Below are 17666 nucleotides of genomic sequence, written 5' to 3'. Positions count from 1 at the left end.
TCTGCTTGGGAAGGAAAGGTGGCCAGTCTCTCAAAGGAGAAGGGCCAGGAGCCTGTTCTTCAATGGGCTTTTATTGGGTACAATTTGCACAGGAATACAGGTAAAGGTCATTAATCATTGTCAGGCAGTAAGGATCAAACAACAGATAACATACAAAGAACTCTGAGGGCTTATTCTGAGTCAGGGTCAGTTAGCTGAAGGGCCGTAAAACTTTGGGAAACAAACTCATTTCATGCTTGCACCCTTATCAGAAAATTGAGGACATTCTTAGCAAAGCAGGTTTCACAGGATTTTATGCATTCTTTCTTAGCCCTGAGTGCCCCAGAAGAACCTGCCCTTTTCCAGCACAGGGCCACACCCACCTCCAGCATTGTTTCAGGCTTAAGTCGGGTGGGAGAGGTAAGGCAGCCAAGAGATTAGGAGACTTTTCACAGACAGAATGAGGACTCGGGTTATGTCAAAGCTGAGGGGTGAGGGTCCACCACCCCCTTTTTCTATAGCCCCCTAAGCCTTTCCCCAAGGGCCCCTTCATGACTATGCCTGTCTTAGGTCATCCCTCCCTTGAGGAATCTTACCCATCATTGGCTAACCAGTCATCTGCCTGGGGCCAAGCAGGGTGAAGTAAAAGGTAGCAGAGATGGTGCCCTTGCCAGGGAGATAAGCTTTGTCTCCTTAGTGGCTTATGGTCCCAAGGTCTCTCACTCAGCCTTAGCCATGGGGGGCTTACCACTTCTGAAACCAGACAGGGCAGTTTGCAACACTTACCAACGTATTTTAAGCATTTCTTCATAATATGAAATATGAATGTGCCAAATGTTATAAATTAGTCCTCTATGCTTGGACAGTTTAATTTTCTTTATATTTATTTCATTAACTGTAACTTTCTCAAGTTTGTGAGAAATCTTATGATTAAATCTTTTTTTCAAGTTTCCAGTGGTTTTTCTAGATTGGATTTCCAAAAGAGGAATTACTGAGCCCCAAAAGGACAAATTTTCCTAAGTCTTTCAATATAGTCAAACTATGTCCCCAAAATCTTGAACCAGTTTTCACTTTCACCCTTGTTTGAAGAGAATGCCTGTTTCATGAAACACTTGCAAATAGTAAGGATTGTCTTTTAAAATATTTGTCAATTAGGCTAAAAAAGAAATAATACCTTGCATTTTTATTTGCTTTTATCCCCTCATTTTCTGCATTATTTTCCCCTTCCCTGCTCAATCATCCTTTCTCCAGCTATTGACCAACTTTTCCTTAATAGTAAAATTTCCTGAAAGAGTTATCTAAACTCAGTGTCTACTTCTTCATTTCCTTTTTTTGGTTGAGGGGAAACTTACTCCAATCAGACTTCTATTCCCCAAAGAAACCTTTCTTCATAAGATTACCAGTAACCTCCTCATGGCCAAGTCCAGTGATCACTCTCAGTCATTAGTAGCACTAACAAAGGTGAGAACTCTTTCCTTCTAGATCCTGTCTTTACTTGATTTCCAGGGTCCTGGTTTCCTTTCTAACTCACTGACTCCTCAGTGTACTGATTTACTGATCCTTGGCCCTGAATTGTGTGGCCTAATGTATCCAACTGCTTATTGACCATCTCCACTTGAATATTGATATGCATTTCAAACTCAACATGCTGCAAGCTGGACCCATGGTGTCCTTAACTCTGAACCACCCTTGTGTTCCCATCTCGGTGAATGACCCTTTCCCCATTCACCTAACTTCAGAATCATGAAGTGCTCATCTATTCCTTTCTTCCCCACCTGCCTGACATCCAATCCACAAGCAAATTCTGTTGCTTCTACTTTAGAAATAGATCCAGAATCTTACTGCCTCTCTGCAGCTGTCACCCCAGCCAAAGCCAGAATATTTCACTCACCTGGACTATTCTGACAGCCTCCTAATGCACCTCACTGTTCCACACTTAACCTTTTATAGTCTGTTCTTTATTTAACTGTCCTGGAAATTCTGTTCAAATATAAGTTAGTTGAGATCACTCCTCTACTTAACATCTTTATATGCTTTCTCATCCCACTTAGAATAACCACCAATGCCCCCCATAGTCCCTCCACAACATGGCCCCATGACCATCTAGATGCCCTCATCTCCTGCTCTCCCCTCCAGCAGTCAGGCCTAGCCACACTGGTTCCCTCAGTTTTTCTTGATTATAGCAGGCACACTTCTGCCCCAGGGTCTTTGCACTGGCTATTCCCTCTGCCTGGAATGCTCTCCCCCAAGAGATCTACCTGGCTAACTCCCTCACCTCCTTCAACCTTTTGCTTGTCTCATGCCTTCTCAATGAAGTCTGCCCAGAGCACCGTATTTTAAAATTGGGTCTCACCTCACCCCAAACTACTGATCCCTCTTACCCTGCTTTCCTTTCTTCTTTCCAGACAGGAATCATCTTCTAACATGCTATATCATGTACTTCTTTATTACATTTATTGTTCTATATCTGCCTCCTCCCCTAGAATGTCAGTTCTGTAAAAGTAGGGACTTAGGTCTATTTTATTTGTAGATGAATCTCAAGAGCCTAGGAGAGTGCCTGAACTATAATAGTCACCCCATCAGTGTTTAGTAAATGGCTGAAGTGGGCCAGCTACATAGAGGAAGCTCCACACTCCCGTCAACTGTTCCCAATGTCAGCAGGAAGAGAGGACCAACCAGCTCCAGGCATTAATCAGGAAAGGTAACCTCTACACACAGCCTAACTTACTGCATGGACTGGAAAAGTCACCTCCTCTGTCCAGGACCCAGTCTCTCACCTGCTTAATGGAGATCTTTTTCTCTGTACTCCCCGCTTCAGGACATAATATCAGAGCAGACAGGGATAGATATTTTTAAAGCCAAAAAAGTTGGCCTCTACACTATGCAACTCATGTCCAGGAGGGAGCCTCACAAAAAGCTATTTACAAGCCATTTGCTAAGGATTATTTCCCCCCAGAGTCTCGTCCATCAGTTTGGCATCCATGGAGTCACAAAACACAAGCAGAATGCTGATGTAACTTAGATTTATTCAAATGAAATGAAATATTATCATTCCCCATCCCCCTGGGTTGAAATGAACCTCTCACAGAAACAGGGCAGTTAAGGTCACTAACACATAAAATTTCAGAGGACATGAAGTTTCACCAGATTTTTTTATCTTTTATTTAAGACCTAGATGGCTGGGGCCCATCTTCTTCCTCCTGTATTTCCTGCACAGCTCAGCCCCACCAGTGTGGGCTGAGTTGGTCCTCATCAGTTTCCTGTACCCTGGGTTACTGCCCCTCAGCTTGAGGAAAACATGGAGAGAGCAAACACTGTGCCTGTCTCAAGCAACAGGTTTCTCAGGGAGCCCTGGGGTTGCTGTTTGCATCAGCATTTGCAGAACATCTCTCAAACTACAAGATGCTTGCACAGACACATCCCAGGAACTCCCAACAAGACCCCAGTGGGATGGACTTTTGAGCCTCTGCTTATTAGACAGATGAACAGAGGAGCATGGCCTGGACAGAATGCTCTGGCCAAGCTAGTTCTGCCCAGTATCCCTTCTCTCTGTGGCAGAGGCCCACACTCTTTTGGAGAGCTTGAGCATGCCTTCTTCATTTTCAACACAAAGGCTTTGCAGGGGCAAAGTCCACCTCCTCCTGGAGGCCCTTTCTGCTATACCCAGCCCAGATATACTATGTACCTTCAGCCCTTACTGTCTGCACCACAAATTTGGCCTGAACATAGGCTGTCTTGCAACATCTCATACCTTTGCCCTATATGGTAACTTGGTCCCTTGGTCATTACTTAACTTTTGTGTGCGTGTCTCTTCTCTCTCCAACTACCCTGCCAGGTCATTCCCTATTTCATTCATGTCTTCCTTCAAGAAATATTCTATGCTGTTTGAGAGATAAATCAATGGTCAAGGGAAACATGGTTCCTGTCCTCATAGAGTTTATATTCCTTATTTATTCTTTTTACCTCCAGAGAACTGGGTAAAACCCACCTGTGACCAAAAGGCAAGAGTAACATGGGCAGTCTCTGGCCAGCAAGTTACATACAGAGCATGTATCCCTTTGATCTGATCGAAGCTGAGTGTGGACTATTTTTCAGTGGAAGAGCAGGAAGCATTATAGAGAAAAGGGCCTGTGTGGGCAGCTTCTGGATGGCAACCCTAGATAGGAATTCTTTGGGGCCTTGCCCTTTGGATATATTGGGAGCCCCACTTATAAAAGGGTTGGAGCCCATAGGCCCTATAGAGGTCTACAGCTTACCAGAGGAAGCTTTCATGGCACAGGTGGGGAAACTGAAGCACCCAGAGGGTTGTGGTTTCTCTGTTACTGGACTCCTAGCACAGGGATCTTTTCTAGGACCCTACTGAGGTATTATTTTCTGCTAAAGAGAAAGAGGAGAGGGGTAAGACGGCAGTGGAGAAGGAGGATCTTTCTTGCATTGCCTCCCAGAACCAAACTGGAAATTAAAATAATGAGGGCAACAGCCACCCGACCAAACTGCCTGAAAAGGAGATTCTTGACAAGAATGGGCAGAAATCATCTCAGGACTGAGACCTGTAGGAAGGGTGGGGATGTGAAAAGGGCTGGCACTTCTCCCACAGGAGGCAGGCTGAGGTTACGGCACTGCTGTGAGACTTCCCCCCAAGATGAGTGAAGCCTGGACCCCAGATAGGGCTCCAAAGCACAGGGTGCTGGGATCAGCCATCCATGTGGCATCCAGCAGTGAAAAGCCACAGGGTTTTTGTCTGCTGGGGAGAGATGGAGCCTGCTGGAGACAAAGCCAGTTTTGTTTTGTTTTGTTTTGTTTTTGTTTTTTTCCTAAGAGGCCAAAGCACAGGTTTCTCACTCATAGCTACTCATCCTGGGCTTGGGCAAAGGATGAGCAGTACAGACTGGAGTTGCCTGAGGAGAGTCTGGAGTAGGAAGGTTTGGGGAGAAACTTCAGGGAACAGCTGCTGGGTTCCCTGTGCCAAGACATACCACAGACTTATTTTCTTTGAAAAGAGCAAGTCCCTCCAGGGGAAAAACAATTGCTCCACCCTGTGGGAAACTGCTCATCTGACATCTGGAATCCTCTTCATCCCGCCCTGCATCTTTTTTTTTTTTTTTTTTTTACTGTTCTCCACCCTGCGTCTTAAACACTATAGAGGAGACAACCCCATGGGCAGACTCAGGGGGTATCAGAGAATGATTTTAGGGTGTGGGTATTCCATACAATTTCCCAGGAACTAGACTGGCTCTTATCCATCATGGGAGAAACATAGAGACACCCTTCTGGTTTCCAGCATACCCAAACACTAGGCTATGGTAGCTCCATCTACTTTCTACTAGGTTAAAGGAAATAATCTGGACAAACTCAGACATATGTCACAGGGATGGAGGAACATGTCCACCATCTTCTCTGAAGTCTGAACAGAACCTCCCAAGGGAGATCCAAGGGTCCAATCCTTCAGATTCTGACAGAAGCCCTCTCAGAAACAGTTGGATCCATGGCTAGACTAAGACTGACAGCAGGCCAGCAGACAGAAGCAGGTGGAGGCAGATCCTGTGATGGCTTTGGCCATTTGCTGACCCACCCCTGGGCTCTGTGCTCATAAAAGCAAGCCTTACAATGCAATGTGGCTCATCCTGGGCACAGCTCAGCTTGGAGGAGACAGCTGCGAACAGAGGATTGCTTGTAGCTTCAAACAGGCTGCCAAAGGCTAGATGTGGACAGCATCTGACATTGGCTTATACCAGCTTCAGAAAACATCAGAGCCATATCCAAAGGGCAAACCCAAAGGACAAGCACTAAACTCTGCTGAGCCAAATTCCACCTCGTTCTTTTTCACTATGTTTTCTTTTGTTTAGCCTTTTTATTATTTTCTTTTTCTTCTATTTTTCTCTATTTTTCTGTCATATTTTTTATTTTACCCTTCCCTTTTCTTATTCCATTTTCCCTTAAAATCTTTTTCCTTTCATTTTTCTTTTTTGACAATTTCCTCTCTCTATTCCTTATTCTTATTGTTTCTCCTCCTTCTCTCCTCTCATAATCATTTTTCTTTCCTCTGGTCTTCTTACATTATTTTTTTTCTTTTACTATTTTATTAGTCTTTCTACTTTTATTATTCTTTGCTCTATTGTCATTGATTTTACTGTTGATTTTTTTTGTTTGTTTTAATTCTGGTTTTTGTGTTGTTACATTTTGTTCTGTCAGCACTGGTACAACAGCTATAAAATGTGGCAAAGGAAGGTGTAAGTTGAGCCTTGCAGTCAGCCAGCCAGAGAGGAGATCCCATAAATGAATGGGCCAAAAACAATCAAGACCCAAATATAAGAGCAGAGTCCATAGAACCCACATAAGGGACATTCCTAGAGCATCCAACTCATGAGATCAAGGAGGCTGTACCACTGGGTCCCACAGGACTCCTACCACATAAGGTCACACCACAAAGACAGAGAGCAAAAGCAGATCTATCTAATATGTAGAAACAAACAAAAAGAGTCAGCTAAAATAGGGAAACAAAGAAACAATTCCCAAACTAAAGAAAAGGAAGAACCCTCCAAAAAAAAGTTAAATGTAATTGAGACAAGCAATTTATCAGACATAGAGTTCAAAGTAATGGTTATAAGGATGCTCAAGGAACTTAGTGAGAACTACACAGAACTTAGTAGGTACTATATCAGCATGAAAAAGGACACAGAAACCATGAATAAGAACCAGTTAGAAATGAAGAATGCTATATCTGGAATGAAAAATACACTAAAAGAAATTAAAAGCAGAGGATTGAATTAGCAATTTGGAAGACAAGGTAGAAAAAAACACCTAAGCAGAGCAACAAAAAGAAAAAAATATTTTAAAAGAATGAGGATGATTTAAGGAAACTTTGGGACAACATGAAATATAACAATATACACATCATAGGGTTACCAAAAGGGGAAGAAAGTCAGCAAGGGATAGAAAACCTGTTTGAAGAAATAATGACAGAAAACTTCCCTAACCTGGTAAAGTAAAAAGTCTCATGAGCTTAGGAAACACAGAGTCCCAAACAAGATGAACCCAAAGAGGCCCACACCAAGATACATCATAATTGAAAAATATAAAGATGAAAAGAGAATCTTAAAGGCAGCAAGAGAAAAACAGTCAGTTACCTGCAAGGGAGTTCCAATAAGACTGCTGATTTCTCAGTAGAAACAGTTCAGCAAGAAGGTACTGGTATGAAGTATTCAGAAGGATCTGCAACCAAGATTATTCTATCCAGGAGAGCTATCATTTAAAATTTAAGGTGAAAAAAAAGAAATTACCAGGCCAAAAAAAAAAAAGGGCAAAAGGAACTCATTAACAACAAACCAGCATTTCAAGAAATGTTAAAGGGACTGCTTCAAGAAGAAGAAATAGAAAGAGAGAAACATAGAAGGAACATATAAAGAATAAAATGGCAATGAATAAGTGTCTATCAATAATAATCCTAAATGTAAATGGATTAAATGTTCCAATCAAAAGACATAGGGTAGCTGAATGGATAAGAAAACATGACCCATAAATATGTTGTCACAAGAGACTCACCTCAAAACAAAAGATTTACACAGGCTGAAGGTGAGAGGATAGGAAAAATATTCCATACAAATGGAGGCCAAAAAACCTGCAGTAACAATAATTATATCTGACAAAATACACTTCAAAACAAAAGCCATAACAAGAGACAAAGAAGGTCACTACATATATTGAAGGGGTCAATCCAGCAAGAGGATATAACCTGTGTAAACATATATGCACCAAATATAGGAGCACTTAAATATATATAGAAAAACTTGGTGGACTTCAAAGAAGAGATCAATAGCAATACAGTCATTATAGGGGATTTTAACACTCCACTGTCAACAATGGATATATCTTCCTGACATAAAATCAACAAGAAAACAATGACCTTAAAAGATACACTAGATCAAATGGATTTAATTGATATTTACAGAACATTTCATCCTAAAGCAGTAGAATACACATTCTTTCCAAGTGCACATGGAGCATTCTCAAAGACAGGCTACATGGTAGGGTACAAAATAAGTCTTAACAGATTCAAGAAAACCAAAATCATATCAAGTATTTTCTCAGATCACAATGGCATGAAACTAAAAATCGACTTCAATAAAAAAATTCAAAACATCAAGTACATGGAGGCTAAATAACATGTTATGTAATGAATGGATCATCAATGAGATGAAGAAATAAATTAAAAAGTACCTAGAAACAAATGAAAATGAACACACAGCACCCCGAAACCAATGGAACACAGCAAAAGCAGTCCTGAGAGGGAAGTTCACAGCATTACAGGCCTACCTCAAGAAGATAGAAAAATATCAAATAAATAATCTAACCCTATACCTAAAATAACTAGAAAAACAACAGCAACAAAGCCCAGAGTGTATATAAGGAAGGAACTAATCAAGATTTGGGCAGAAATAAATGACATAGAGACTCAAAAAAATTCAAAAGATCAATGAATCCAGGAGCTGGTTCTTTGAAAAAATAAACAAAATTGATGAACCTTTAATCAGACTCATCAAGAAAAAAGAGAGAGGGCCCAAATTAATAAAATCAGAAATGAAAGAGAAGTAACTACTGATACCACAGGAATACAAAGTATTGTAAAAACTACTATGAACAACTATATGCCAAGAAATTGGGCAACCTGAGTGAAATGGATACATTTCTAGAAATATACAACCTTCCAAAACTGAATCAGGAAGAAGCAGAAAACAAATAGACTGATAACAATTAATGAAATTGAAGCAGTAAAAAAAAACCTACCAGCAAACTAAAGTCCTGGACCAGATGGCTTCACAGGCAAATTTTACTAATCATTCAAAGAACTAACACCTATCCTTCTCAAATTATTCCAAAAAAATTCAAAAAGAGGCAAGAATTTCAATTTCTTTTTATTAGGTCAGTATTATTCTAATTCCAAAACCAGGTAAATACACAACAAAGAAAGGAAACTACAGTCAATATTCCTGATGAACATAGATGCTAAAATCCTCAATAAAATATTAGCAAACTAGATCCAGCAATACATCAAAACTATCGTACACCATGATCAAGTGGGACTTACCCTGGGGATGCAAGGTTTGTACAATATTCACAAATCAATAAATGTGATACATCACAGAAACAGAATGAAAGCTAAAAATCACATGATCACATCAATAGATGCAGAAAAAGCATTTCATAAAATCTAGCACCAATTTATGATAAAAATTCTCAGCAAAGTGGGAATAAAGGGGTCATACCTCAATATAATAAAAGCCACATATGAACAACCTACAAACAACATCAATGGGCAAAAACTAGAAGCGTTTCTCTTAAGATCAGGAACAAGACAAGATGTCTGCTTTCATGGCTCTTATTCAACATAGCAGTGGAAGTCCTAACCACAAGGATCAAACAAGAAGAAGAAATAAAAAGCATCCAAATGCTTTGGAAAGGAGAAGTAAAACTGTCATTATTTGCAGATGACATGATATTGTACATTGAAAGCCCTATAGGCTCCACCAAAAAACTACTAGACCTAATAAATGAATTCAGCAAAGTAGTGGGATACAAAAATCAATACTCAGAAACCAATGGCATGTGTATACACCAATAACAAACTATCAAAAAGAGAAACTAAGAAAACAAACTCATTTACTATTGCAGCAACAAAAAAAAATAAGATGCCTAGGAATAAATGTAACCAAGGAGGTAAAAGACCTGTACTTAGAAAACTATATGACACCGAAGAAAGAAATAAGGAAGATACACATAAGTGGAAGCATAGACCAAGTTCATGGATTGGAAGAATTAATATCATTAAAATGTCCATATTTCCCAAAGCAATCCATAGAGTCAATGCAATTTCTATTAAAATACCAATGGCATATTTCACAGATCTAGAACAAATATTCCAAAAATTTGTATGGAACCAAGAAAGACCCCAAATGGCCTCAGCTATCTTGTGAAAAAATAACAAAGTTGGAGGGATCACAATACCCAATATCAAACTATACTACAAGGCCACTGTAATCAAAACAGTCTGGTACTGGCCTAAGAACAGACACATAGATCAATGGAACAGAGTTGAGAGCCCAGAAATAAATGCATGCCTTTATGTTTGGGGGGCTCTGTGGGCCACCGTGGATGAGAATAAGCCTACCAAGACATGATCTGCTTGGGGAGGAAAGGTGGCCAATTTCTCAAAGGAGAAGACCCTGGGCCTATTCCTCAATGGGCCTTTTTTGGGTACAATTTGCACAGGAATACAGGTAAAGGTCATTAATCATTGTCAGGCAGTAAGGATCAAACAACAGATAACATACAAAGAACTCTGAGGGCTTATTCTGAGTCAGGGTCAGTTAGCTGAAGGGCCATAAAACTTTGGGAAACAAACTCATTTCATGCTTGCACCCTTATCAGAAAATTGAGGACATTCTTAGCAAAGCAGGTTTCACAGGATTTTATGCATTCTTTCTTAGCCCTAAGTGCCCCAGAAGAACCTGCCCTTTTCCAGCACAGGGCCACACCCACCTCCAGCATTGTTTCAGGCTTAAGTCGGGTGGGAGAGGTAAGGCAGCCAAGAGATTAGGAGACTTCTCACAGACAGAATGAGGACTCGGGTTATGTCAAAGCTGAGGGGTGAGGGTCCACCACCCCCTTTTTCTATAGCCCCCTAAGCCCTTCCCCAAGGGCCCCTTCATGACTATGCCTGTCTTAGGTCATCCCTCCCTTGAGGAATCTTACCCATCATTGGCTAACCAGTCATCTGCCTGGGGCCAAGCAGGGTGAAGTAAAAGGTAGCAGAGATGGTGCCCTTGCCAGGGAGATAAGCTTTGTCTCCTTAGTGGCTTATGGTCCCAAGGTCTCTCACTCAGCCTTAGCCATGGGGGGCTTACCACTTCTGAAACCAGGCAGTGCAGTTCCCAAAATTTATGGTCAATTAATATTTGACAAAGAGGGCAAGAGCATACAATGGAGTCAAGACAGTCTCTTCAATAAATGGTGTTGGAAGAACTAGACTAGTACTTGCAAAACAATGAAACTAGACCACCAGCTTACACTAAGCACCAGAATAAACTAAAAAATGATAAGAAACTTAAATATAAGTCATGGTACCATAGAAATCCTAGAGGAAAACATAAGCAGTAAAATTTCAGATATCTCACATAACAATATTCTTTCCAATATATCTCCTAGGGCAAAGGGAAACAAAGGAAAAAATAAACAAATGGAACTACCTCAAATTAAAAAGCTTCTGAACATCTAAAGAAACCATCATCAAAATGAAAAAGGAACCCACAGTATGAGAGAATTTATTTGCCAATGATATATTGGACAAGAGTGGATTCTTCACAATATATAAAGAACTCATATGACTCAACACCAGGAAGAAAAACAATCCAATTAAAAAATGGGCAAAGGACCTGAATAGACACTTTCCCAAGGAGGACATACAGAGGGCCCAGAAATATGAAAAAATGCTCAGCATCACTTACCATCAGAGAAACGCATGTTGAAACCACAGTGAGATATCACCTCACACTTGCTGGAATGGCCATCACTAATACATCAACAAAAACCAAGTGCTGGTGAGGATGTAGAGAAAAGGGAACCCTAGTGCATTGTTGGTGGGAATGCAGACTGTTACAGCCACTAAGGAAAACTATATAAAGTTTCCTCAAAAAATTAAAAATGTAACTGCCTTATGACCCAGCAGTTCCACTTCTGGGAATACATTCTAAGAATCCTGAAACACCAATTCAAAAAAATATATGTACCCCTATGTTCATAGCAGCATTATTTACAATAGTCAAGATTTGGAAACAGCCTATGTGCCCACAGTAGATGAGTGGATAAAAAAGCTGTGATACATTATTTGATGGAATACTATGCAGCAATAAAAAAGACAGAATCCTTACCTTTTGTAAAAACATGGATGGAACTAAAGGCTATTACTCTAAGTGAAATAAGCAAGTCCGTGAAAGACAATAACAGATGATCTCACTTATAAGTGGAATCTATGGAACAAAATAATGACCAAAACAGAATCAGAGGCATAGAAACTTGGAACAGACTGACAGCTATATAAGAGGGGAGGGGAAAGGCAGGGACTGGTTGAAGGAAGATGAAGGGGTTAGTCAAGGAACATGTATGCATGACCCATGGACATGGACAGCAGTGTGGGGATTGACTATGAGAATGGGGAGTGAGCTGGGTGGAGGGAGGCAACTGGGACAACTGTAATAGCATGAACAATATTTTTTTTTAAAAGAGAAAGACTTGTTTACCCACTTAGCTGTTGGGAGCAATTCCAGCACACGGCAGCATACACATGGAAAAGAGAAGGCTTTGGTAGGGAGTGGAGAAGTTCACAACCTCAAATATTTTACAATAGTTTGGAACACACTGGTTCTGAGCATTACCTCTGTACCCAGTGCTGGGCCAGAGGCAGGAGGGAGAGGGTGACTTACTCATGGTCCTCTGTTCAAGGAGCTCACACGAGACAATTAACTGTTCAACAACTGCGACCAGCAGGCCTCGTGATGGGAGTGAGACGAGTGAGTGAAAAGAGCTGGCCTTGCATGGATGGATCTCCGCCCTCCCTTGCAGCCCACTGACCCTCACTAAGCCCGAGCACTTTGTAGGATGGGCGTCATGGCTGCCCGGACTACCAGCTCACACAGTTGTGAGGATTAAGTGAAACTCCTGGCCCAGAACAGACACAATTCACTTTCATTCATTCCAAAGGTTGTTCTGATTATTTTCAACCTCCTCCTTTGTGTCCCAGTTTCCAGAAATAACTGAGTACACATGACCTGAACTGCCTGCCCAGAGGTCATGATTTGGATGTCCTAGCTCATTGACCACCCACAGAACTGACACTTGGTCTACCACTTGATGCCTGAGGCCAACCTTCTTTCCTTCTCCATTCCTCATTTTTCTCACCTGTATAAAGGGGTCACTTAGGCCTATATCCATGAAGTCATTGGGCTCTTTTGAGACACCACAGGTACACCCCTAGCAGGTGGCACTGAATCCATGATGGCTCCGTTCCCCTTTCCTTCTTCTTCCTGGAGGAATTGGTTCAGATAGTGTGGGCTGGGTTCTGAGGCTGGGCAAGGACCTCTCATCCTTGGCCTCCCACTCCCATCCCAGCCCTCTGCATCCTTAGCACAGAAACCCCACTTCCTCTGCAGAATCATTGGATGGAAACACATGCAATGAGGGCCAGCTGCCACCTGCCACCACCACCATTTAGCTCAGGAGACAGGTGATGTGTGAGAGATACACTCCTCTGTTGCAATAAAGGGCAACGAATGAGAGAGGGTTGCTGTGGGGACCCAGCTGCAGAAAGAAGTCCAACGCCATCTTCCCACTCTTTCTCCACTTTTGCTCTTTAAGTCTAGAGACTTCTATACATTAGGTCTGGGTACAGTCTTGGAAATGATTTATTCCAGTGGCTTCCAAACACTTAAAATTATTTTTAGTTATGTGGTTAGAATTTTTACTCACCCCTCCCCAAAAATGTACATGCTTATTTTTTCTATGAAAGAGTTAGTGCAACCTTTCCTTTCTAGGAGGGGAAAATCAGGCCCACAGAGTGGTTGTATCTTCCTGGAGGTAACCCAGGAGTTGGTCGAGCTGGGACTGGAACCCTGATCCCCTAGTGCAGGGCTCTTTTCACATTAGCCTTCACACTGAGGCGGTGACTATAAAACATGGGACTCGGCTCTGCATCTGAGAGGTAAGGAAGAAAAAGGGAGGGTGGGGTATTTGTGATGTAAGTGGAAAAGGAATCTTAGGCTGATCTAAGAACTCTATCTTTTTATGTCTTATTCTGGTTTCCTAAGAATTGTTTTGGGAATAAGGCTAGGACTTTTTGTTCGAATAAGTGAAAATATTATTCTTGTCCTTTGTTTTTAAAACGTGCCAACAATCAATCATCAGGCTTTGGGAGTCATATTTCATATCATTATATTTCCATCAGAGGAAGGATATACGAGCCCTGTGGACAAAGAAGAAAGGAAAGTAACCTCACAGGGTGATCCCATCATAAATTCCTAACTGGGCAGGTCACGGCCTAAGATCTTCACTCAAGCAAACGCCTTTCCCTGCCTTTCTCTACCTTGTTGTCTCTTTTCCACCCCCCTTTTCTATTCTTCTTTTAACTCTATACAGTTTTACCCACAAGAATCACAATGTGAATGACAAGACCTTACTTTGATGCAGTGGCCCCAGCCTGTTTCCAGAACACTGGTCCTACCAGAGAAGGAGCGGGACATCCGGCAATTCAGTGCATGTTATCATCTTCATCATCTTACAGGTTCCGTCTTGACACATTCTAGCCAGCTGACAAGAGGACATTGCTTCCTTCCAGGCTCTGAGCTCACCTGAACCTGTTTGGTAAATCCTGGAGATGTGGAGGGGCTGGGGCCATAGCAGCATGGCATAGTTTGGGAAATCTCCAGACCGAGTCAGGCGCTGGATCTCAGCACAAAGTGAGGTCTCCTCCTCACTTCTTCACCTGGCGAGCTCCTAGACAACCTTCAAGGGCCACTGCAAATGTTCCCTTCTCCAGCACACGCATCCTCAAGAGACCTAATTTAGCTCTCTCCTCTAGTTCTCACTCCACTTTACTCTTATTCTATTAAGACATACTTAAACTGAAAGAGAACTTACTGGGAATTTAACGTAGCACAACAATTTATCGAGAAATTAATTTATATCCTTTATTGTATTTATTGACTCAGCAGGGAAACACCAAAGCTTCTTGGAGCCCACACCCTTAGAGGATAGCCTGATTTTCTTCATAAAGACAATATTGGTGCCCCAGCCCTTAAGGAGCAATAAACCATCTTCTTGCTTCTGGGCCAGGAGGGAGCCTGGTGTGAGAATGAGTTAGCCCCAAGACAACCTCTGAACAGTGTGTCCAGAAAACAATGGAGGTGGTTAAACTAGGTTACCCCAGAGGGGAGGAGAATGGGTGCTTGGTGCTTCAAGGTAGAGGGTAAAGATGTCCTCAGCTAAAGAAAGTTTGTCTTTAGAGAGTGTGTGCTATGCAGCACAGAGGACTTAATGCGGTGTGTTCCTGAAATAACACTGCTGACTTACACACTAGTGCTGGTAGAGACATATTTTTAATATTTGGGACCCAGGTTGCTGTGGGAATGCTGCTGTCCAGTCTGGGAGGTCGGGGGGCAGGGGTGGCCTACACAGAGGGCTGGGGAGGCCATGCCTGTATCTCGGTATCACCAGGAGCAACAGCTGCCAGGCAACTAGAGGCCACTGGATGCCTTTTTCAGACTCACCCCAAGCATATAACTCCTTTCATAAAATGCTTGTTGTTGTCTTAAGCAAGCCCCTTCCATTGTTTCTGTGCATCTAGATTAAAACACTTTTGAAATATTCCCATTTCAGATCCCTTAAGACAGCTGTCCCCAAACTTTTTGGCACCAGGGACTGGTTTTGTGGAAGACAGGTCAGGGAAGCAGCATGGGGACAAGGAGGTCGAGCTCAGGTGAGCTTTGCTCACCTGCTGTGGATGATTGAGGGGAGCAGGGAGTGAGTTTCACTCACTTGCCAGCTGTCGAATAGGGGCAGGGTGGAGATAGGAGGCAGAGCTCAGGTGAGCTTCTTTGCTTTTTAAGAGAGCACTTTCTTTTTTGCCTTCAGGAGCATGTTTATTGTGTTTGAGATGATACATCAGGTACTCTCTGAGCTACAAAGGGTAAGAGGAAATCTTTTTATTACAAACTGACAAAGGTATAAGGTAAAACGTTTTTCCTAGCAGCAATAACCACATACTAACAAATAGGTCTGAATGTAATGCAAATGACGTAATTCCTAGTCATCTATGGCTACTTTTATAACTTCATACAGATAATGAATTAGCCTAAAATGCACTATATTATTTGGTAGACTTCAGGACCAGTATCCTTAGTACATCACAAAATACATTTTGATATCCCAAAGAAGCAAAACTTACAAGTAGGCATTTTAAACATAACTAATCTACAGCTACAAAGTTCTAGTCTTGATAGCATTTACCTTTCTGGGGAGTCTCCCAGTCTCCAAAGGATAAAAACAGAGAGTAGAATCAGTATAACACACACACAGAAGGCCGTATTGTAAAGGGTACAAAGGTTTGTAGCACAGTGAGATGCCTCTGCTCCTTCGCCCTGCATCCAAATTATGTGCATGATGTCATATCTCTTGGCCCACTGTCTGGTTACCCTGTCGCGTGCTGCTCCATTGGTCAAATCCTGAATGGCTCTGCTTCCAACCAGAGGGTCTACAGGGTCTCAGTCTGTCAAAAGAGCAGCAAAACCTTTGAAATAGTAAAAGCAGGACTCCAGCTGTCTTTTGGGGTGACTCCCTGATTGGTGATGTTGCAGTGATAGATTCTGGTGCGGAAAACAACCTTTGGTGGCTTAAATGGATAATCAGATGAAAATGTGACATCCAGATAAAACACACCACCTTCACATACAGAACCTGATGGACCAAATATAAGTCGTTCTCCATTCATAAATGTCATCTCCTTTAGGTCCAGCACTGCAGTTAGGAGGAAGATCAAGGGTTATTTCAGCTAACTCCTTTCTGAATTCTTTTAGTGCTTTTGCTAGAAAGTTTGGTGTTGTTCTTTTGCTGGGTGGCAGAAGGTTTTCTTTCTTCTTGCTCTTCAGGCTCCGGAGCGGCTGGGTCTGCATTTGAATACCACTGCTGGGGCTGCAGCTCTCATTTTCGGACCTTCGCCTGTCACTGGACATCTTAAAGGAGTTACTGCTTGGAGACCCTCAGCAACCAGCCCCACAGGCTCGCGCGTGCGCTGCTAGGGTGTGGGGGAGGGAAAGAGGAAAAAATCAGAGGCTGTATGCAGCAGCGGCCTCCAGCTGGAGGGTGGCGCCCCCAGAGCCTTCGGAAAACAAATGGGCAGGAGGGGAGCTCGGCTGGGCGTCGGGGCGAGGTGGAGGGGACGTAGGAGACCCCCCGTGCGCCATGGCCTTCCGCCACCACCACTGTAGGAGGCCCAGCTCGGCTCCTCCTCCCGGCCCCACAGTCCCAGAGCACCCAATGTTAACTACCCTGCAATCCCATTCCTCCAGGCCTTCCTCCCACCTTCACATAATCCTTTCACCTTCCTAAAAAGAAACTGCAAACCATCATTCTTGGAAGCATTTATCTCAGTCTGATGAGATCTTGCTTTCAGGTATACCCTATATCTGACTCAAGTTTTTATAAAAATTCTTTACAGGTTTGGACATTCTTACGTTGACAGCAATAGTTCCTGTTTGTTAACAATACAGCTTCTTGCTCTCTCCTGTTGGAGAGTTAGGTTTAATCTGTCGAATGTGGGGAGGTTACTATGACAATGAGAAGGTGTAACTAGTATTTAATGGCAAGGGCTTTAGTTTGAGAACCAACTCTTCTCCTCACTAGCCTTGTGAACTTGATTAACATCCCCGAGACTCAGTTTCTTGATCTGCAAAGTGGGGTGATAATGCCATCCAATGTGCTACTATACGCCAAAGAAAGTTTAATGAAATGGTTGAGAGCATGCACTGCAGAGTCACACTGCCAAAATTTAAATCTGCTCCACTGCTTACCAGCTTCATGACCTTGTGCTTAACTTTTCTGTGCCTCAGTTTCTTCATCGATAAAATGAAAGTGATACTAGTATC

The 17666-nt window shown here is 42.3% G+C and overlaps 1 pseudogene; it reads right to left on the bottom strand.

Moving 5' to 3' along the window:
- Nucleotides 1-16028: 16028 nt before the first annotated feature.
- Nucleotides 16029-16754, bottom strand: LOC123807870 (annotated as a pseudogene).
- Nucleotides 16755-17666: the final 912 nt, after the last annotated feature.

This window comes from Phyllostomus hastatus, unplaced genomic scaffold (assembly GCF_019186645.2).
Source record: "Phyllostomus hastatus isolate PE091 unplaced genomic scaffold, TTU_PhHast_1.1 phas_scaffold_501, whole genome shotgun sequence".
NCBI lineage: Eukaryota > Metazoa > Chordata > Mammalia > Chiroptera > Phyllostomidae > Phyllostomus > Phyllostomus hastatus.
The sequence above is the reverse complement of the archived record's forward strand: the minus strand, read 5'-3'. Positions and strand labels throughout refer to the sequence as shown.